Here is a 21,763-nt window from a genome sequence, read left to right as displayed (position 1 = left end):
AAACCAAAAAAACAAATAATCCCATTAAAAAATAGAGAGAAAATAAGAAGACATAAAGGGACTTTTTTCCAAAGAAGACATATGGATGGCCAATAGGTACATGAAAAGATGCTGAGCATCACTCCGCATCAGAAAAATGCAAATCCAAACCACGACGAGAGATCACCTCACACCTGTCAGAATGGCTGGAATAAAAAACACGAGAAACAAGTGTTGCCAAGGTTGTGGAGAAAAAGGAAACTGTGCACTGTTGTTGGGAATGCATACTGATAGGCTTACTGTGGAAAACAGCACAGAGATGCTTGCAAAAAAATTAAACATTGAACTAGTATACAGCCTAGTAATTCCACTACTGGTTATTTACCCAGAGAAAACAAAAACACTAATTCACAAAGATGTATGCGACCCTATGGTTATTGAAGCATTATTCATTAACAGCCAAGATACAGAAACAGCCCAGGTGTCCACCAACAAATGAACAGATAAAGAAGAGGTAAGATATATTCTTATATTTATGCACCCATAAAAAAGAACAGAATCTTGCCATTTGCAACAACATGGATGGGTCTAGAGGGTATAATGCTAAAATAAGTGAGAGAAGGAAAATACCAGATTTTACTCATATGTGAAATTTAAGCAACAAAACAAATGAAAGAAAAAAGAGGCAAAAACTCAGACTCTGACTATAGAGAACAAATTGATGGTCGGGGGTGGAGGTGAAATAGGGGAAAAGGATTAAGAATATACTTATCATGGGGTGTGTGGGTGGCTCAGGTGTTTAAGCATCATCTGCCTTCAGCTCAGGTCATGATCCCAGGGTGCCGGGATCAAGCCCCACCTCAGGCTCCCTGCTCAGGAGGGGGTCTGCTTCTCCCTTTCCCTTTGCCTGCTGCTCTACCTACCTGTGCTCTCTCCCTCTGTCTCTGTGTCAAATAAAGAAATAAAATCTCTTTAAAAAATAAAATACACTTATGATGAACACTGACTTATGCACAGAATTGTTGAACCATTACATTATACTCCTGAAACTAATATGCCACTATGTTTTTTATACTTGAGTAATAATACTAATAAATTAAAGCATGACTACTACACTGGATAGAGGGGGGAGAGTGTGTGTGGACGTGTGGGTGTGTAACGAGCCGCGTAAATGAGAGCTAGGTCTTCATCCTCCTGAACCTTCATTCCTGAACCTAGAAGATCAGGAAGAATCAGGATGCTATTTCAAGAAAGATAAATGCATACCAAAAGGAAGAGATACAATATTTGGAAGTAGCAGTTACGTCTGGGAGGTTCGAATGCGGGGATAGCAGGAGGGAGCTAATTGCCCTTTTTTTTTTTTTTTTTTGTATTAAGCCTTGTAAATCTACCTGGTTTTTAAAAATATGTGCACTATGGCTTTAATGAACTGAAGTTAATTTTAAAAGCTAATGTGCATTTTAATCTAACTTCCAGAGCTTCAATTTGTGTATTTGTTCTTTAGTTTGTTTGTTTGCTCGTGTATTCATTCTATAGACATTTACTGGGAACCTTCTTCTGAAAGTCAGGTGCTGTAGCAATGAAGGTGAACTCTCAGCTCCTGCCCTTAAAGGACCTTCCTTTTTAATAGGAAAAACATCAAAGAGGTTAAAGATTTATGTGTCTTTTTACTTTGTTTTTACATAGTAGGTGGGTTTCTGAAGAACTCTAATTCTTGCACTTGAAAACTGGCGGAAGGCTTGGGACAATGTAGTTGGAGCTTCCAGTAAGAAGGGCCTTCTAGTAAACCTGCCAGGAAAAAAAATCCCCATAGTGTGTCAATGTGTAGGCTCCTATTTTTAATATATTGGCCACTCTGACAAGAAATAGAGGTGTTGGCAGGAAAGGTTGTTTGAGAACAAATTTATGGCCAACATATAGCCATTTGGGAAGAGAGGGATTAATTTATGACCAATATTACGAATGACAACAACTTAGAATTCATTTATATACTATATACTGTGATGTGGTCCTTAATTACATGATTATGTGCATTTTTGATGATGTCATTTACTGATTAAAAACTAACCATATCCGATGAATGGGATAATGACATGTTCATCTAGATGTCATTTGGATTCTGCAGTAATTAATTTCACAGGTTTTTACACTTTCTCTACTTAAAACAGATAGGACTTCCCTCTTTTCAGTTCCAACTATGAGGACCTCAAGGACACACTTTTCTACATATTTAATATATGAACATCTGTTTTATCTGCTAAGATTTTATTTTTGCCCAAAGGACATTTTATTGCACCAAATTACAGCAGCAGGAAATATTCTTAAAAGATAGCCATAGTTTGGGAAAACCATCTGTTTCAAATGGAAGAGTAAAAACATAAACTGTACCATGCAAATTTGCTAAGAGACACTTTCTCCCAAATGCTACCTTTTGTGCGATGACTGTAATGTCCTGGACTCATCTACAAATGTTGTGTTCAAAGTCTTTGTTGCTACCCCAGCACTGCCTTTATTTGGGAAACAGCAGAGGCTCAGAAGTTAGACCCCTGTTTTAGGCATGCCTCCCAAATTGGTCCAAAAATGATATTCAACGAAGTGCATCCCATGGTAATGGAAATGTATCCTCCAAGCATGGCCAGGTTGGTCTGCTAAAATGCAGCTCGAATGCCATCGCCACCCTGCTCAGAAGTCCCCAGGAACCCCCCACTGCCTGGAGACCGAAGAGTAACCCGACCTGAGAACTGATGTGATGGGTTCAAGTCAGACCCTCCAGTGGGGAGTCTAGCACGTCTCAGCCTGCTCACCTGTGACATGAAACCCTTCATTCTCGGGGTACACACCCACCCACTCTGTTCCATCTCAGACTTCATGCTGTTTCTTCTCGTTGCTGCCTGCTACAGACTGAATTTTGTCCCCCAATTTGCTATATGGGAGCCCTAACCCTTGATGCACCCTCATTTGGAGAGAAGGAGGGACTCAAGGTTAAATGAGGTCACGGGGTAGGGCCCTCATGTGACAGGACTGGTGTCCTTCTAAGAAAAGGAAGACATGAGAGCTTTCTCTCTTCTCCATGTGAGCAGGCGATGGGAAGGTGGCTATCTGCAGGACCGGAGAGTCTCCCCAGAAATCAGACTTGCCGGCACCTCCATCTTCACCTTCCAGAGGGCAAATCTCTGGAGTCTAAGCCCCCCAGGCTGTAGTATCATGTTACAACAGCCTAAACAGGCTGCGGATACACTCTGCATTTTCCCAGTCACCTTCTCTCAGGGGTCATCTCAGATGCCTCCCATTCTGGGGACCTCTCCTCCCTCCTTGCCAGATGCCCCACCCCCTCCTCTGGGCCCCTGCGCCCCCAGTGCCGTGGAGAGGAACTCCAGTGTGGGACCTTGTCTGGGTGCCCAGTGGGCTCTGCATTCTCTGAGAATCCAGACCGGATCCCTCCCAATGCTCCGTAATTAGAAAATGAATTTGCCACGGGCACACAGCCTCCTGGAACTTTACGAGCGGGCTGTGATGCTCTGCCTGTCTTAACACTGTGCCAGCAGGCTACGTTCCTAATTATATAACAGTATTAGAATATAAAAATGCATGTCAGTATGAAGAAAGGAACAACCTCTTTTTTTTTTTTTTTTGTATTTTGTAACTAGAAAATCTCTTTATGGTCACTGGACTCGTTTCCATTTTAAGCTAATTAGTAAATTGCATTTCTGGCTCTTTAACTGACTAGGTTAAATTTAGCTCATCTTTCCCCTCAACTCAAGCTGTCAGTGGGATTTGCAATTAGAATTTTCGCTCTCAACTTTCTCCACCATTCAGGGGGATGCCAGCAACGTGCCCACCCCCCACCCCCAACCCCCAACCTCCCACCCCCCTCTCCAGCCCTTTCTTTCTGCATCTTCTTCTGACCCAAGGCTCCCCAAGGATGCACCAGGACAGCTCCTTACCCCTGTGCTTGTGGGTCACCCATGAGCAAGGCTGACATCCTTGGCTTGTCCCCACGAGCAGACAAGGTGTAAGTGGGCGGTCATGCAGCCAGCAGCCCGGCATAAAGATGGCCCAAAGGACTTCATGAACTCTGCAATAGCCGGTATGGCCAGGCCTGCAGCAAGGGCCTGGAGCCCCTGATGTGTCTGGCAGGAGCCCTTTCCTTGCTAGACATGGGGAGGTCGGAGGGTCCCTGGAAGGAGGCGGGGTGGCAGGACAATAGAGTGCACTCAGCGGGGGACTGCGAGAAGAGGCAGCCTTCCAGCAATACGGAGCGGTACAGAAATGTCCTGAGTCCTAATAAGTACTTGAATCTTAACAATGGCCACGGCCAAACCAGGTGCATCAGCTGACTCCAGGCCCTGCCAGGACCCTGCGGCAAAGAGCAGGGATGGGTGGTAGGCCGTGCCCGCATGGCTGGCTCTGGTGACCAGACCCTTTCTGAGGGCGAAGGAAAGTCCTCCACCCCTAGAATCCCACCCTGTCGCTTCCAAGCCCTCTGTTCTTTGCTTGGAGCTCTGCCTCACTCCATCCCTCTGACCCTCGCCCTTCTTAGCCCTGAGAACGGCTCTTCCCCGACCCAAGCTCTTCCTGCCCACCCCATCCACCCTGGGCATGGTTCAGAGGCCCAGTACCCTGGCCCTCAGCAGGACGGCCTGAGGTTGGGAGGGAGAAGATGCTCACCCAGTCTTTGCGAAGAAGAAAGACACCTGGCCAGTTCCTCCCGGCGGGAGCCCCTGGCCGCCCCTCCTCCAAGGGGGCTAGGAGGCAGAGACCAGCCTCAGGAGCAGAGCGCTGGCATCCTGCTTCTCTCGTCGTCATTAAGTAAGATGGGCTGGTGATTTCCAAGCAGAGAGGCATCCATTATGCAAGCACTAATGGGGCTCTGGGCCTCCCAAGCGGCTGGGAGCAGGGCGGGTCTGCAGGGGCGGGGGGTGGGGGGAGCACACCCACCTGGCCTGGCGGGGTCCTCTCCCCATCCCCGCCTCTGTGCTCCGCCACAAGGCCCTGCGTATCTGGGTGGTGGCAAGTAGGGCAGAGAAAGCCACCCCAGGGGACGGGCGGCAGTTAGTGAAATGAGCTCAGTGATCTGGGGAGCCTACGGAGCACAGATGGGATCTGGGAGCAAGCGCCGTGTCTGCAGTCAGAGCTACTAGGAATTTTGGTGAATTTTCTGCAGAAAAACTGGAAAACATTTTCTCTTTTGCAGGTGTGGGACCCTGGGCAAATGTCCACCCTGTTCTGGGCCTGACACAAGAGGGAGGGGGATTCTGAAACCTCCCAGTGTCTTTCTAGGCCCGCCTCCGGTGTCCCTGGCTGGATCACAGGCCCCCAAACACCCCACCATGGAGTGCGTTTTCATGATGCGCAGAATGAATTTGACTTCAGTTCTCTGCCTTGTTCTGAGATGGTCTAGCTGGTGTTTTGTGATTTTTTTTTTTTTAACGAAATGATGGCTTGAGTAGATGGTCATTATTTTTAAATGTCCTCATTTAGTGAAATAAAAAGTTTACACCATTATGTTGCTGCCTTGTGGGGTCAGGGCCATGCAAGCAAAAGCCTGTGAATGACATGTAGCAGCAAACCCTGGACCCTGGAGGACTCTTACTTTGGGTTTTGGTCACTGCAGGACTTAGGGTGGGGGCAGGGGTGGAGGGGGAGGGGAGGGGACACAGATGTTCACCCATCTGTGAGAACGTCCATTACGACGACCCTGCTCCCAGGATGTTCAAAAACTGGGGCGGGGGAGGGGAGACCTCTTGCATTTTTTTCAATGAGCTCTTCTAGTAAGAGCACCTGCCCCTTGCCTGCCAGACATTAGAGAACCATGGGTCAAACTGTGGGTCGTGACCCACTCTTAGCTCATGAAATCAATTTAGCAAGGGACTGAAACCAGCATTTTTTAAATGAAATACCATGGAGCAGAGCAGAAAATATCAGAGTATATCATGTGTAAACATGGAGTAGGGTAAGTATTGATTCAGAAACTATTTGTTTTAAATATCTAGTCAAATATACATGTATTTGACTATATATTCAAATATATTAATATATTCAAATATACACATATATTCATACACACATGCATATATATGTTTTCATCTTCTGCATGGAGGAGTAAATTCCTCACAAACCAACCTTCCCACAGACAATGTCTACAAATAAACAAACTATGGACAAAATAGCAAAAACAACATCTTGAGGGTCCTGGTGAGTAAACATAAGCAGGCGGGTTTTGGAGAAACATTAAAACCTAGAAGAGGGGTGCCTGGGGGGGGGGGGCAGTCAGTTAAGCAACTGCCTTTGGCTCAGGTCATGATCTCAGTGTCCTAAGATCCACATCAGACTCCCTACTCAGTGGGAATTCTGCTTCTCCCTCTGCCCCTCATTCTGTTCATGCTCTCTCTCTCTCATTCAAATAAGTAAATAAAATCTTTTTTTTTTAATCTATAAGAATCAACCCACATAGGGCAATTTCCCATTTTTGTGGCTTTTCCCTGGAGGCAGGCACATTTGTGATTGGGGGACAGGGTTGTAGATTTCAGTAGGAAGCCTATTGTCCCTCTGGACTGAGGAACCAGAAGATGGAGGCTTGGACAACCAAAGTGGCTGGATAGTGGGGAGGAACCCTCTAATGGAGAGAACCAGAGAAGGAGTACATAAAATTGTGTGTGTTAACTCTGCCCAAGTTTCTGGCCAACCTCCAAACCACACAGGCGTGTGGCACATTAAAAGCAGCTTGAACTAAAATCTGGGCTCCCACCCACCACAAGTGTTTGAATCTAACCAAGTTAGTTCCTGCTGAAACAAAAACATCAACCATCTTCAAAACAATGTCACCAAATCCAGAGTTTCTACAACAGAACACCCATAATGTCCAGAATACAATCCAAAATTACTCTGTATATGCAGAGCCAGGAAAATGCCACCTATTCTCAAAAAAAAAAATGTCAATCAATGGAAACCAACCTTAAAATGACCCGGATATTGGAATGATTAGATGAGATCTTTAAAGCAGCTATTATAACAATATTCAGTGAGGTAAAGAAAAGTATGTTCTGGGCACCTGGGTGGCTCAGTGGGTTAAAGCCTCTGCCTTCGGCTCAGGTCATGATCTCAGGGTCCTGGGATCAAGCCCCACATTGGGCTCCCAGGGAGCCTGCTTCCTCCTCTCTCTCTCTCTCTGCTGCCTCTCTGCCTACTTGTGATCTCTGTCTGTCAAATAAATAAATAAAATCTTTAAAAAAAAAACAAGAAAAGTATGTTCTGACAAAGAAAAGATAGGATGTCTCAACCAAGAGATATAAAATATAAAAATAAACTAATTGGCAGCATTATTCGTAATAGTTAAAAAGTAGGAAAAAATCCAACTGATGAGTGGGTTAACGAAATGTGGTATATTCGCAATGGAATATTATTCAGCCATTAAAAAAATGAAGCAGTGGTATAGGCTACCACATGAATAAACCTTGAACATATTCTTAAGTGAAAGAAACCAGACATAAAGACCACATATTTTATGATTCAACTATAGGAAATTTCTATAATAGGAAATATATATAGGAGATTTCTATAAAGACAGAAAGTAGATTAGTAGTTGCCAGCACCTGGAATGAAGAGGGAATGGGAGTGATTACCAATGAATATTGTGGGTTTTTTGGGAGTAATGAAATGTTTTAGAATTATGTAGTGGTGACGATTGTACAATTTTGTGCACATACTAAAAAACCTCTGAATTATACATTTTAAGTTAGTCAAATGAAAATTTCAGAACTGAAAACCACAGTATTTGAAATGAAAAAATTCACTGGACTCAGAATGAGAAGGAAAAATAATCCATAAACTTCAAAAGGGATGAATAAAATTTTCCAATCTGAAAGAGAGAGAGAAAATAAAGACAATAAAACAGTGCCTCAAGGAGAGTAAAACAATATCAGAGGTTTAAGAATTCCAGAGGAAAGGAAGAGAACAGGGTGGAAAATGTTATCTGAAGAAATAATAGCTGAAAACTTCTCACACTTGAAGAAAAACACAAATTAAAATTTCAAGAGACTCAGCACATCTGAATAGGATAAAGAAAGCTATGTCTGGGACACATCACAAAACACTCCTGGAAACTAGATCAAGGCAACAGCTGGAAAGCAGACAGAGGAAAAACCATGCATTATATACAAGGAAATCAATCGTTGAATGACTGCAGACATCTTATCGAAAACCATGGAGGCCAGAGGACTGTGGAACAACAGCTTTGAAGTGTTGAAAGGAAAAAGACTATCAACCCAGAAGTCTATATCCAGCAAAAGTATTCTTCAAGAATAAAGAGAAAATAAAGACACTTTATTTTATTTTTTAAAAGATTCGATTTATTCATTTGACAGACAGAGATCACAAGCAGGCAGAGAAGCAGGCAGAGAAAGAGGAGGAAGCAGGCTCCCTGCTGAGCAGAGAGCCCAATGTGGGGCTCGATTCCAGGACCCTGGGATCATGACCTGAGCCAAAGGCAGAGGCTTTAACCCACTGAGCCACCCAGGTGCCTCAAATACAGACATTTTAAAATAAAGGAAACTTCAGTCACTCGTGCCCACCAGACCTGTGCTACAAGATATGCCAAAGGAAGTTCTTCAGTCTGAAGGCAAAGGAAGAAGGAGAACATCTCAGATTTTCATGAATGAATGAATGGCATCAGAAATAGCAAATACAAAAGACCATTTTCCTCTTTACTTAAAAAGTTATCCATTTCTGGGGTGCCTACATGGCCCAGTTGGTTAAGTGTCTGACTCTATTTTGGTTAAGCTCAAGATCTCAGCTTAACTGATTATGAGTTGTGAGTTTGTGAGGTCATGAATTTGAGTCCTGTGTCTGGCTCCATGCTCAGTGCAGAGCCTGCTAGAGATTCTCTTTCTCTCCCCCCTCTCTCCATCCCTCCCCCTGCTCTCTAAATAAATAAATAAAAATATAAAGAAAATTACCCGTTTCTGTCTGAAGCAAAAATTTTAACACCGTCTTGTGGAATTCATAATTGATACAACTATAATACATATTGCAGTGGCAGTGTAAGGATGATGGGAATGAGGATAAGTGCACCAAATGGATGCAAAATTCTTACATTTTATGTGAATCACCCAATTTTAACCCGAAGCATAAGTGAAAAATTAAGATGTATGTTATAATCCCCAGAATGATTACTAAAAAGACAGAGTGTGAAGAGGTGTAGCTAAAAAGTCAATGGGTAGATTAAAATGGAATTTCCCAAAATATTCAAATAATTCCCAAAAAGAGCATCCAGGTGACTTAATTGGTTAAGCACTGGATGCTTGATTTGAGCTCAGATCATGATCTCAGGGTCAGGATCGACCCTTGCATCTGACTCTGCACTCTGTGGGGAGTCTGTTTCAGGATTCTCTTTCTCTCTGCCCCATGCCCCATTCACTCGAGCTCTCTCTCTCTAAAATAAATACATAAATCGGTAACTAACTAAATAAATCTTTAAAAAATGAGCAGGAAAGGTGAATAAGAGAAATTAAAAACAGAGGTGACAAAGGGGAAATAAAAAATAAATTATGTGACGTGGGAACAGACAACCACTCCAGTCAGAAGGCAGAGGTTACTAGAATGGGACAAGAAGTGAGTCACAGGTAAACATACATGTCTACCAGAGACCCATTTTAAATATGAAGTCACATTGACAGAAAGTAAATGGGTTGGAAAGGATGCGACATGCCAGTCGTAGGCATGACCAGGTTGGAGTAGCTCTATCAATACCAGACAAAATGGGCTTCAGGACAGAGAATATCACTCGAGTTGAAGAGAGACACCATCTAAAGATGAAAGAGTCAAAAGAAGACATACCCATAATAAAGGTGTCTGTACCAACTAGAGCCTCAAAGCAAGACTGACAGTTCTAAAAGGGAGAAATAGGGACTTGCAGCCGGTTCACTCAGTAGAGCGTGCAACTCTGGGTCTCGGGGTTGTGAGTTCAAGCCCCATATGGGGTATAGAGATGACTTAAAAATTAAAATTCTTTGAAAAAGTAACAAAGGGGAGAAATAGATAACTTCACAATCATACAAGAAATTAATATCCCTCTCTCAGCAATTTATAGAACAGTTAGACCATTTTTTAAAAAATCAGTAATGACAGAGGATCCCAACACATCTTGACCTAATTGATATTTATACATACGGGTTATGACATAAAATATATTTCCTACTATGACTCATTTCTAAAAAAAAAAAAAAAAAAAAAAAGACAGAAAATCACTCTGCTGGGACAAACACTAAGGACGAAATCATAGCCACCTCAAATTCAACATCTAGTGGGTGAGGCAGACACAGATCACTCCCATCACAGTGGAAATTGCTAGAGGCAAGGGAAGGACTTAATGTTTATTCCATCGGTGCTGGGTGCCAGGCTCTACGCTCAACACCTCACACGGTTACAGAATTCTCATTATTTGGCCAGGTGCTTTATGACCCCCATTTTACAGATGGGGCACCTGAGGCCCAGGGAGGTAAAATTACTGGTCTAGTGTCAGAGCTGGAATTTGAAGTGGCCCTGACTCTCCGAAAAGGACCAGAAGGAGACAGAGAGGGCAATCTCTTCACTCTGGAGGAAAGTGGGGAACAGCATTACAATGGGGTTCAGATGTCATGTGAACCCTGTGGACACGAGAGGAGGAGACAGGAAGGTCTGTGTGTGACATTTATGGATGTCCGGTGCCTGGAATTCGAGGAGCAGGAGGGATGGGTAGGACCTGAGCTGGAAGGGTGACGGGGGCTAGATCAAGTCCAGCTGGCCCCTGTTTCTATTTCCAGGTGAGAAGGGAGAAAGGGGATAGTAACCAAATAAAGGGGCCTTGAGTGTTTTGCCTGCCTGCCCCTCCTTGGTGGGGACCGGGGGGAGTTTTCTCAGCCTTTAAACTGAGTGTCTCCAATGTACCGTCCCCAGAAAACCTGAGCATCAACAGCAGGTACATTAGAGGACACCACGACGTTTGTCCCGATCCTGAAACACCTACGCCTTGTCCTTGGTCCAGACTGGTGTTTTAAAGGGTGGGGATGGGTAGTGTGGGGAGCTCCCCCTTCCTGGGTTATGAGGCCCCCAAAAGAGTGACGTCAGGCTTGGACTATCTGCTCTGAATGCACGGCTGGGGGTGAGAAAGGGACCCCTGGACATGAGAGAGGCTCTTGTTTCCCTCCCACTGCCGAGACTCTGGCTTCTCTGTTCTGACTTCCCAAGTGACCCTCTCCTGCACACACTCCTCCAGAGCCTTCTCCTCCTGGCACCCAGGGCAGGGTTCCTGGAACCAGAGCCATGACCTTCGAGACAGTGCTTTTCTCGGCATCTCAGGGATGGGTTCTTCCCGCGGGAGGACCTTAAACTGGGTCAGTTGTTTGCACAGGCGACCAGGATACCATCTGCAGAACAGGTCTTACTGTCTGCTCACTGACAGCCCCAGTTCCCCGAGTCCCCATCACAGCTGCAAAACCCCTGCTGAGCTGACTCGCCAGAAGAGAGGGTGACCACTCCTCCCTTCTATGCCTCTCAAGTCAGTTGCTGGTCAAGTGGGTTCTTCGGAGAAAGGACCAGAAGAGGATCCTCTAGCGGGATCCCCTCAGTGGTGGAGGGGTTGGCAGCTCTTGGCTGTCTTGACTCCACATCAAAACACCCAGCCAATGCCAGCTTGAGTCACTCTGGAGCCCTAAACTGGGGACAAAAAGACACAACCAACATTGGGGGTTTTTCGAATGCACTTCGAAGTTTCCCACTTTGGCCAGCGGTCTGGTGCCCAGGACACACGATCTGAGCACGGATTCTCTTTGTGTGCATTACTTGAGTGCTGTAGCGCATGCAGTCATTCCTGACCTGCCTGCGTCTGTCTACTTCCCTCCCCTTCTACGCTCTGGACTCACGAAGCTACTGACAGCTCCTTCAATCCCAGCCGGCCGCTGTGCGCCTTTGCGCACAGCTGTCCTGGCACCACGAAATCTCTTCCTCTGTGGCAGCCTGGTCAGTGCGGCAGTTTGAGTCCTTCACCCTCAGCCGGGACAGCTGCTCTCCGAAACTCTCTGAGACCCCACCCCACCACACAGAATGTCCCCTTCCCTTTTCTGGGTCACCTCTGCCGACAGAGAGGTTCTGAGACGTTCTCATAACACGTGGCATTGTAATTAAGCAGTTTCGCAGCTGTAGGACACACCACTTTGGAACATTTCTGAAATAGGGTTGAATCTTCCATTTCAGTGTGCCCTTGTAAGTTAAGTGTGCTTCTCTCTGTCCCCCACCCACAGGAAAGGCTGCTATGAAATCAAAGGCCGGTCTCAGAAGTGGGGTGACTCAGCTCCCTCCTCCAAGTTGTGTCCGTGGCCCCACAGCCTGGTACAGATTGAACTTGGCAAGTGCTTGCTGGATCCAAGTTTGAGCTCAATGGAAGTATTTCTTGAAGCCTGCACTAGGAAAAGTCGTGTGTTCTGCAAATTGGAGGGATCAGAATGACACAATAAAGTTCCTGTCCTTGATGAGGTCAAGGCTGCCGTGTGTGTGAATGGGGGCTTTGGGGCGGTCGGAAGGAACACAGCCAAGAGCACCGCCAGTTAAAACCACCTGCGGCAGCACCTTGGCCGGTACTAAGGGGCTTTGAATTTGAGGAATTTGGGGGGATTTTTTTAAAATAAAGTTTTACAATTTGTAAATGTCTTTCATTTTCTCAATCAATTCCACAGAGAACCCTAGTTGCCATTCTGCATCTCATTTCACAGAGAAAGGAACCAAGGCTCAGAGAAGGAAAGAGCCTTGCCCCAGATCAACAATCAGAATGTGCCAGAAGCAGCCAGAAAGTGCTGAAACCAGGACCAGTTGCCCAGCTGTTCTCATTCCCTGACTCCTGCTCTCTCTGAGCCCGAGAAAACTCGGCTTGGTGGAACCTACCTCTTCCCTTTAAAATAGAAACATGTAGCCCACTCTCCAGCAGAAGGTCGGATCTCAGCTCTGTGAAATGAGCAGGAAACTCTGAAGTCTCTCCCTATGCCTTCTCCTCACACGGTCACCATGGCAATGGGAAAATATTATGCGGTGAAGGAATTGTGGGAATATGAATCAGCAAAACCAGCAAGAGGACCTTGGAAAACTGTGATTCCCAGTGGACGGGCCGCGCTTTCAAAGCACGCACTCCAAGATGAGGGACTACTCTTTGCTTCCTGTAGAAGCTCCACGGCCCGGCCTCTCTCCATTAGCGACAGACCCGCTGTCTCCGTGCAGATGCCGGCCTCCTCCTCTCTTTACAAGAAAGGCTTGGGCCGTTTGTGAGCAGGACTGCTGCTTGGCAACACAGACTTGTGGGTATCTGCTAGCTTCATTGCATTTTAAACATTTTCCCTTGCCAAGTGGAACAAATTATTGATGCGGATTTGGGTGGATATTTAACGTTGTCTAATGCAGTTTCAACGATGAAGAGTTCTAACCTGGCTTTTAAGTCCAAGATAATGACGCTATTAATCAAGCATTAAATAGTGTGAGAGGGTCATGACCGGCTCATCCCACCGTTGCTAAGCCTCCCTGAAATTCTCAGTCAATCTGTGGGTGATAAGAAATACTGATCCAGTTCCCCAAAATAATTATGCATAGAATTGCCATAAGATCTAGCAATCCCACTTCTGGCTGTGTACTCAAAACAGTGTGAAGCAGATATTTGCAAGCCTGTCTTCACAGCAGCACTACTGACGAGAGACAACAGGTGCCCAGGGACAGCTGAATGGAGAAACAAAAGTCAGTGTATCCATAAAACGGAATAGTATTCAGCCTTAATGCGTGAAGACATTCTACCAAACACTAATTCAAAGGGATACATGCATCCAGATTGCAGAAGCACCCCAAGTGTCCATCGATTGATGAATAGATAAAAAAGAGGTCATGTCTAGATATCTACAATGGAATATTACTCAGCCCTGAAAAAGAATGAAATCTTGCCATTTGCAACGACATGGATGGAGCTAGAGAGTCTTGTGCTAGGTGAGATAAGTCAGAGAGAGACAAATACCGTATGGTCTCACTCACAGGTGGAATTCAAGAAATAAAACACAAGCCAAGGGAATAAGAGAGCACAAGAGAGACAAACCAAGAAACAGGCTGGTAACTATGGAGAGCAAGCGGGTGGTTACCAGAGGGGGGCTGGGCGGGGGAAGTAGGGGATGGAAACAAGGAGTCTCGCTATTGTGATGACCACCAGGCGACGTGTGGAAGTGCTGAATCCCTATATTACACACCTGGAACTCACGTAACACTGTTAACTATTCTAGAATTGAAATTTAAAAAAAAAAAAATTTTTTTTAAGGTAAGGAAATTCTGGTGCTTGCAGAGAATAAACTTCTCTTCACCTAAGGTCGGGGGGGGCGGGGAGTAAGGGAATTCTGACCCCCGCGCCTAGCATGGATGAACCTTGAGGACATTAATGCTAAGTGACAATCACAAAAGGCAGTCACCTAAACCGGTCACAAAGGACAAATCCTGTATGATTCCACCTCTATGATGTCCCTAGAGGAGTCAAATTCATAGAGACAGAACGTAGAACAGTGGTTACCGTGGGCAGGGGGAGGGGCGAGGCAGAGTCAGCGCTTAATGAATAATGAACACAGAGTTTCTGTTCTGTGGACCAGCGATCAGAATGGAGAGTTCTGGAGACATGACGGAGGCGAATTCACAGTGTGAATGTGCTTGACGCCCCTGAACTGCGCACTTAAACACGGGTAATGTGGTGTGTTTTATCACAAGAAAACAATGCCAGTTGAGGAACGGGTAAGGCCATGGTTTGGGTGTCCCAGGACCCTGACACAGACCTCCCGCCGGCCAAGCCAAAGGTCTAGCATCCGTCACCCAGCATGCCAGCTTCCGTGGCCATGCACAGTTCGTCCCGCTTTTTCTGCCCTGGACCTGGCCTGCAAGGCTGGTGGGGGCCTCTCTCCTTTCTTCCTCCGCTCAGCCGCCAAGTAGTTTCCTTCCAGCAGCACCTCGGGTGTCCCCTCCAGCAAGCCTGCTCTGACCCTCCACGGCCCTCTTTGCCCTCGGTCACTCTACAAGACCCGGAGCTCCGCTGGGCTCTGGCCTTTGAAAACAGGAATGCAGAACCTAACACCAGCCGCACCGGGAAGCTTGTGAGAAATGCAGATTACCGCCCAGTGACTCAGAATCTCTGGGCTCAGCCATCGGAGCTTTAACAGTCCTGCAGGTGAGCAGAAGCGCAGCCCCACCCTCTCCCCTCCCGCTCCTTTCACCCCATAGCTCTTAACCCACAGCTGCGCAGAGAGTGAGCACGAAGGGCCTGCCCTTGGCCCCGGGGCAGACTGAGGTGCCATTCCCATGCCGAGCCCCCTGAGGGAGGCAGTTCCACGGCCTTTGGTCTCTTTCCTTCCTTGCCCTGCTGTCCCTGCTCTGGAGCCGGTTCTCCTGGAAGCATGGCTCTGGGGGCCCCACGTCACCCACAGGGCAGCAGCTCCTTCCCGCTTACCCCTTGGAACGGAACATGCACGGGGCGTCCCCCGCTGCGCGTGGTGACCGCCATGGCTTAGCGTCGATGAGAGTATCTTGAGAAGAGTTCGGATTCCTCCCAAAGGCGTCCGTCCTTCCAGCCAAGAGAGAGGGATGTCTGTAGGACAGAGGCTCTTTGCTCTCCACACAGACCCCTCCCACCCTCCGTGGGTGTCGCGGCGAATTCACACGTTGACCCGGCTGGGCCAAGGGATGCCCCGATCAGCGGTCAAACGTTATTTCTGGAAGTGTCTGTGCCGGTGTCTCGGGAAGCACGTGTGAATGTACAGCTGCGTAAAGATCACCCTCCTCGGTGTGGGGGGACCCCCGGTCCCCTTGGGGCCTGAATGGAACAAAAAGGTGGAGGAAAGGCGAGTGTGCTCGCCGGGACCTCATCTCGTCATCTTGGCTCCGCCCCTGGATCACCTGTGCTCCTGACTGTGGGATGCAGGCGGGGACTCACACCCCCTGGGACTTACTGGCCCCCAGGTGCTCAGGCCTTCGGACTGGATTGAGTTTTTCCACTGGCTTTCCTGATTCTCAAGCTTGGAGGCGGCAGGACCTCTCAGGCTCTCAGCCTCCGTAACCAGGTGAGCCGATTCCTGCAGCGCATCTCCTCTTAGAGACACCTGCGCGCGCGTCCTGTCGCTTCTGTCTGTCTGCAGAGTCCGGGGCGTTCATCCAGGGGCTCCTCAGCCCCGACTCTGTCCCTGTTCAAGGCCGGGCCCCGACTGGCCCCACGTGGGTGTGCATGTGGGGGGGCAGAGACCGTTCATTGGGCAGAATACGCCTCTCAGGCCACCACCTGCCGCAGCCCTTTCCTGGAAAGAACCAGCCTGTACTCAGGAGCCTTTAGATACAGATCACAGCAGCGTCTTAGCCAAGGGGCAACACGGACGCACGTCTTCAGGTTGTCATCCACAGAGAAAGAGCAACAGAGGCGCTGTGGCTTCCCTGGCTGAGCCCTCCACCCCCACCCCTGCCCTGCACCCCCAGCCCCCTCTGGGAGGTCACACCCCACAGGAGAGCCACTGGCTGTGTGGGGGCTGGATCTGGCCTCACCCCTCCCACGGCCCAAGGCTGAGCCTCATCCTGCCTCCTCCGAGCCTGGTTTCCCCGCGGGCAGAGCGGGGGCAGCACGGCTCCCCGGCTCAGAGTCTCACACGAGACCTGGCCCCAAGGGCAGGCAGGGCTGCCATTTTCCTGGTCCAGCTGTCTAGGGGGACACACAGGGCAGCAGCCCCAGCTTTGTGCTCCTTTGGGGAAGCGACCAAGAGGAAGGGGTTCTGGTAGGCGGAGGTCTTCTGAACAAGGGCCCAGCAGGAGCAGCTGAGCTTGTGTCCAGTGGGAAAGGCCACCCTGAGCCCCAGGGATGGGCAGGACGGCACAAGGGAGGACACTTAGGGCTGAATTCTGGCCCCGGCTCTTCCTGTCCATGGGACCTGGCGGAGGTCAGTGGCCTCTGTGAGCAGCACTTTACGGTCTGCAGGGCTGCGGAGACAAGGGAGGGAAAAAGAGAGAGGGAGAGAAGGAAGGGGAGGAGGGGGAGGAGGGGGAGGAGGGGGAGGCGGGAGGAGAGAGAGGGAGAGAAGGAAGGGGAGGAGGGGGAGGATGGGGAGGATGGGGAGGCGGGAGGAGGGCGTCCCCGGAGGTCGCGCTGCAAATCCCTGGCCGGCCTGGGATTCCTGCCTGGCTCGGGCGCCCCCACTCCGCTGCCCAGACCTCCGGGCTGCAAACCCTCTCCTCCTCGAGGAAGTGCTCAAGGCCCTGAGCTGGCCTGCGGTCCAGCAAGAAGCAAAGTCCAGCCCCAACACCTAAACCCTGCTTTGGAGGGAGGGCCTCCCCGGGTCAGTGACCTCTGGGAGCCAAAGCCTCCCCCTGGCCCGGCCTGGTCCAGCCCAGCAGAGCGGGCGTGCTGACCCGCGTACGGGGCCGAAGGGGCGTCCCCCACAGCCCTGAGCGGCCAGTCCACATCACTCCCCAAGCTCATTTCGTTTTAAAAGATTTTATTTTATGTATCCGAGAGAGCGCGCAGGCAAGCAGTGGGGAGAGGAGCAGAGGGAAGGGAAGCAGACTCCACGCTGAGCACAGAGCCCAATGCGGGGCTCAATCTCAATCTCACGACCTCGGATCGCGACCCGACCTGAGCGGAAATCAGGAGTCGGTGCTGCACCGCCTCCGCCCTGCAGGCGCCGCTCCCACACGGGTTTTTATTCGTGCCGAGGCTTGAAGAGGTGAAGGAACACCAACGGTAAAAGCCAAAACCCGTCGACCATCTGTCCAGCTCAGCAGACGCTGCAGAGGGAAGCCTCGGGGATAGTGACGCCGACTACAGCCACGCGCGCTGGGCACGCGGGGGCCGCCCCGAGCTCTGTAAGCCCGGGAACGGCCCAGGGAACCTCACTGTGGGCCCTCCGGTTGGTCGGCCTCCCTTAGCTTCTGCGATCGGTCCGGCTGTGTGTCCTGCCCTTCTCGCGGCTGAGCGCTGCTCTCCTGTGGGAATGCGCTGGTCTAGTTACCGATTTGTCGCGTCGACAGGCACGTAGCCAGTGTCCAGTCGGAAGCTTTCGTGAACTTGCTGCTGCCAACATTCCTGTCTTTCAGTAAATACATGTATTTCTGTCTCTTGGGGCCATCCCTGGGAGTCGTAGGTGTGTTCCTGCATGCTCGCCCACACGTACGCACACACACAGACGTCTACAGGCATCCCGATGGCATCATTCTGCTTTAGCAGCTAATCTCGGTTTTCCAAAATGCTTTTAGGAACTGACAGTCCGGCCGGAAGGCGTGTGAGTTCCAGCGGCCGTGGCTCTTGCCCAGCCTTCGTAGTTGCAAATACAGGACGTCGTCTAAAGCAAGCAACGCCCATCTAGAGTGCGGGATCTAGAACGTGTCTGGCATCAGGGTAGTGCCTGGAGGAGGTCTCTGGGGGACTCGGGGGGTCGCATCCTGTCTCTTGGTCAGGGTACTGGTGACACAGGCGTGAAAAGTGGTGACACTTTGTGAAAAGTCACCACGCAGAGCACTTACAACACGCTCGCTTTGCTGTATGTTTGCACACTAAATGTGAATCTTTAAAGAACACACTGAGGGCACCTGGGCGGCTCAGTCAGTTGGGTGTCTGCCTTCGGTTCAGGTCAGGATCCCAGGGTCCTGGGCTCGTGCCCCGTGTCGGCTCCCTGCTCCGTCATGGGGAGTCTGCTCGACCCTCTGCCTCCCTGCTCCTGACCATGCTCTCTCTCTCTCACGCTTTCTCTCTCTCAAATAAACAAAATCTTAAAAGAAACACAAGGACACTTACGAAGAATTCCAGGCGCAGGCGGCATTGTTGCCCTGCTGGGACGGTGAAGACGCCGACGGTCCAGGTCACTGCCAGGGGGTGGGGTCCCTCTCCTGACCCATCCCCACTTCTGTTCAGTCGTGGAGTTGGTTCAACCTCCGTGGTGTTTCTCTGACTGGCCATCAGTTTCCGCCGGCGTCAACCCTCAGGCTGGATGGCCCCCTGCTTGCCTGTGGCTCCCCCAGGTCGGGTGTTGGTCGATCGGTGGCCCTTGGGCAGCATCTGAACCCCCGCCCTGTACTTACTGGCTGAAGACAAGGACAGAGTGAGACACGGTTTGCTCAGCCGGATGCGGGATGGGTGATGCCAGTGTGGGGACCGTCGGGCTCAGGATGGGTGCTTCCTTGGTGGGGACAAAACGAGCAGTGGGGCTGTGAGCATGCGTCTGGGGGCGGAGCAGGCTCCCATCCTGACTTCGAGGCCCTTTCAGTGAGGCTGGGGAGGGAAGCGCGTTTCCTGCCGTGGGAGGCTAGTCGTGTGGACGAGGGACGGGTCGGTAGCTGCCCTCCATGTGACACGATGGAAGAATTAAATTAGTAGATGGATGAAATTCAGTTCCTTTGAGCAGTGACTTTTTAAATCCCTTCGCAGTGACGCCCAAACAGAAGGGAATGGTTCCAGGCACTCGGTTCCGCAGTCATTAGAAGCAATAATTCTAGAGTTGACACAGCAACGTGAGAAACACTCAGGAGGTGATGGTGAGACCGAGGGACGGGAGACGCCCTCTAACGGGTGGCTTGTGGGCACCGTCCTGCTCAGCAACCGGCATGGCGGGGAGGGAAGCCCGCAGGCCAGCACGCGGCATCTCCAAACGAAGGGACCGCCGTGATAGTGGTTTCTTGTTCTCTGCGTCTCGAACTTTCCGTAGAGGTTTTGCTTCTTGTAAGTGTTTGGGAGTTTATTTTTTGAAAGACGGAATGGTTTCAGCCTAGGTTTTAGCGCTCTCCGAACCTGCAGTGCCGCCTCCCAGCCACTCACCAGGACAGGCCCTTCCCTCTCCGGCTGAGGCCTGGGTCATGACCAGGAAGGCAGGAAAGGAAGGAAGGCTCTGTTGTACCCATACACAGAGGCTGTGAGTAGCAGAAAAGGAGCTGCCAGTCCCAGAAGGATGTAGACAGAAAAACACAACCCCCCGGCGCAGCACTATCCTCAAGGGTGGCTGAGGTGTGACCCGTAAGACATGGAGGAACATCCGGAAAGGCCCGGGGAAGATGGGCCCAGGGGTCAGCAGCTGGGCAAGAGGAGGGACGGACACGGGGGAGGGGCGGCCTCCATCCCGCCGAGCAGACCCTGCAGAGCTCACCTTGAACCCTGACTGCCCCTGTGCCCACTGCTCACATGGCAACCATCTGGGAGGCCGAGGGTGGCTCTGGGGGAGGGCAGTGCCTGTGCTCTCCCCAGACACCTCCTTCCCTTCCTGCTACCCCCTGGGTCCTACCCTGACTCTCAGCCCAGGGCTCATTGCAAGATGCGGGGCCCCTGGGACCGGAGCACGCTCCCATTCAGAGGGATACGAGCCCTTGAAATCTAAACAACATGTAAATCACACGTCTGGGCGTCAGCTTTTCAGCTGTGGGAGACTCTGTGCGGTCCGACTATCAAGGTCTACGATTCTGAAGCGAGTTCCCGGGGGGTGGTGAGGGCACACCTGCTCTGCCCCCTCCGGACGCGCCAGCCTTGCCAATTTAAAGAAGCAACAGCCAAGTAAACTCCAGATTCTTAGAAGGCCAGAGTGCCATGTTTGAATGGAGCCCAGCGGCACCCCGCAATTTCATTGTCACGGGGAGGGAGGGCGTGCAGGTCTGGGCTTTACAAGAAGGGCTTGTGAGCAAGCCTTGTAGGGACCAAGCACTCCCCGCCTTCCCTGGCCTCCCCAGGAAGCCTCCCTATCGAATGCATAATTTATGAGGATGATCCATGCATATTCATGAGCTCATCGCCTTCCAAGGCCAGTGGCTGTCTCTGAAAAATCTCCCATAATGAATTATTGCATGGGAAGCTGCGGGCTGGGCTCAAAGCAGGACTCAGTCCTCAAAATTACTATTATCTCTAAAACTTGCTTTGAAGAAAATGCTCCCAACTGTGCCTACCTCTGGTCAAATGTGGGGGAGGTGCCAGAACGGAGCCTCCACCATGGGAACCCTGGAGCCCCCAGGCTGCACAGAGAGGGGCGCACCAGTAGCATTTCAGGGAAACCGAGGCAAGTCTCCCTTCAGCCCGGAAAAAGCAACGCTGCGTGCATCGTGGGTAGAACTCTGGAATAAGCCCTCTTAAGGCTCTGTTCACATAATAGCAGGAGCCCACAAGCCCCCTGGCAGGTTCTTACCCTGTCTGGACCTCAGTCTTCCCCATCTGCGGACTGGGAGGCTGATCCCTGCTCACACCCACTCTAAGACGTGCTTTTCACAGTTGAACGCCTCTGAGCCTGGAGCGAGTTCACCCATCAACGCCTCGGCGGGCGTCGGGGTACGGAGGGCGGGTTTTCCCTTTCCTAGTGGTCCAGAGGAGAACGTGCGTCCGACAATCAGTGCGATCCTTGGCTCTGAGGAGCACAGGCATCCTTCATCCTGCTGAGCCTGGCAGACATCGCGATTTTTACAAACGAGCGCTGTGGCCATCCTGTGTCGGGCAAGTCTCCTGGTACCATTCTCCCAACCACATTCGCTCACTTCATGTCTCTGGGTCCCGGTCTGATAATTCTCTAGAAATTTCATTATTCTTCTTGTTATTCTTGTATTTGTTAAGGCGATCGGGGCTCAGCTGCCTGGGTGGCTCAGTCCATTAAGTGTCTGCCTTCAGCGTGGGTCATGATCCCAGGGTCCTGGGATCCGGGCCTGTATCAGGTTCCCTGTGCAGGGGGGAGTCTGCTTCTCCCTCTGCCCCTCCCCCCTGCTTGTGTGAGCTCACACTCTCTCTCTCACAAAAATAAATAAGTGGGTA

The 21,763-nt window shown here is 49.9% G+C and overlaps 1 protein-coding gene across 2 annotated transcripts in view; it reads right to left on the bottom strand.

Annotated features, from left to right (window-relative positions):
* Positions 1 to 21,763, bottom strand: part of EML1 (EMAP like 1) — a 173,562-nt gene that overhangs the window by 137,760 nt on the left and 14,039 nt on the right. Inside the window, exon 1 of one of the 2 annotated variants that reach the window (XM_045073601.1) lies at positions 4,648 to 4,667. The exons of the other annotated variant lie outside the window; for it this stretch is intronic. The gene's annotated coding sequence lies outside the window, so the exon portion shown is untranslated. Of the gene's footprint in view, positions 1 to 4,647; positions 4,668 to 21,763 lie in introns of those variants that run through there. 2 annotated transcript variants of the gene reach the window in all.

Source organism: Mustela putorius, unplaced genomic scaffold, assembly GCF_011764305.1.
Source record: "Mustela putorius furo isolate JIRA1106 unplaced genomic scaffold, ASM1176430v1.1 tig00000129_pilon_pilon_pilon, whole genome shotgun sequence".
Lineage (NCBI taxonomy): Eukaryota > Metazoa > Chordata > Mammalia > Carnivora > Mustelidae > Mustela > Mustela putorius.
Note: the sequence above shows the minus strand (reverse complement) of the source record. Positions and strands in the feature narration are given on the sequence as shown.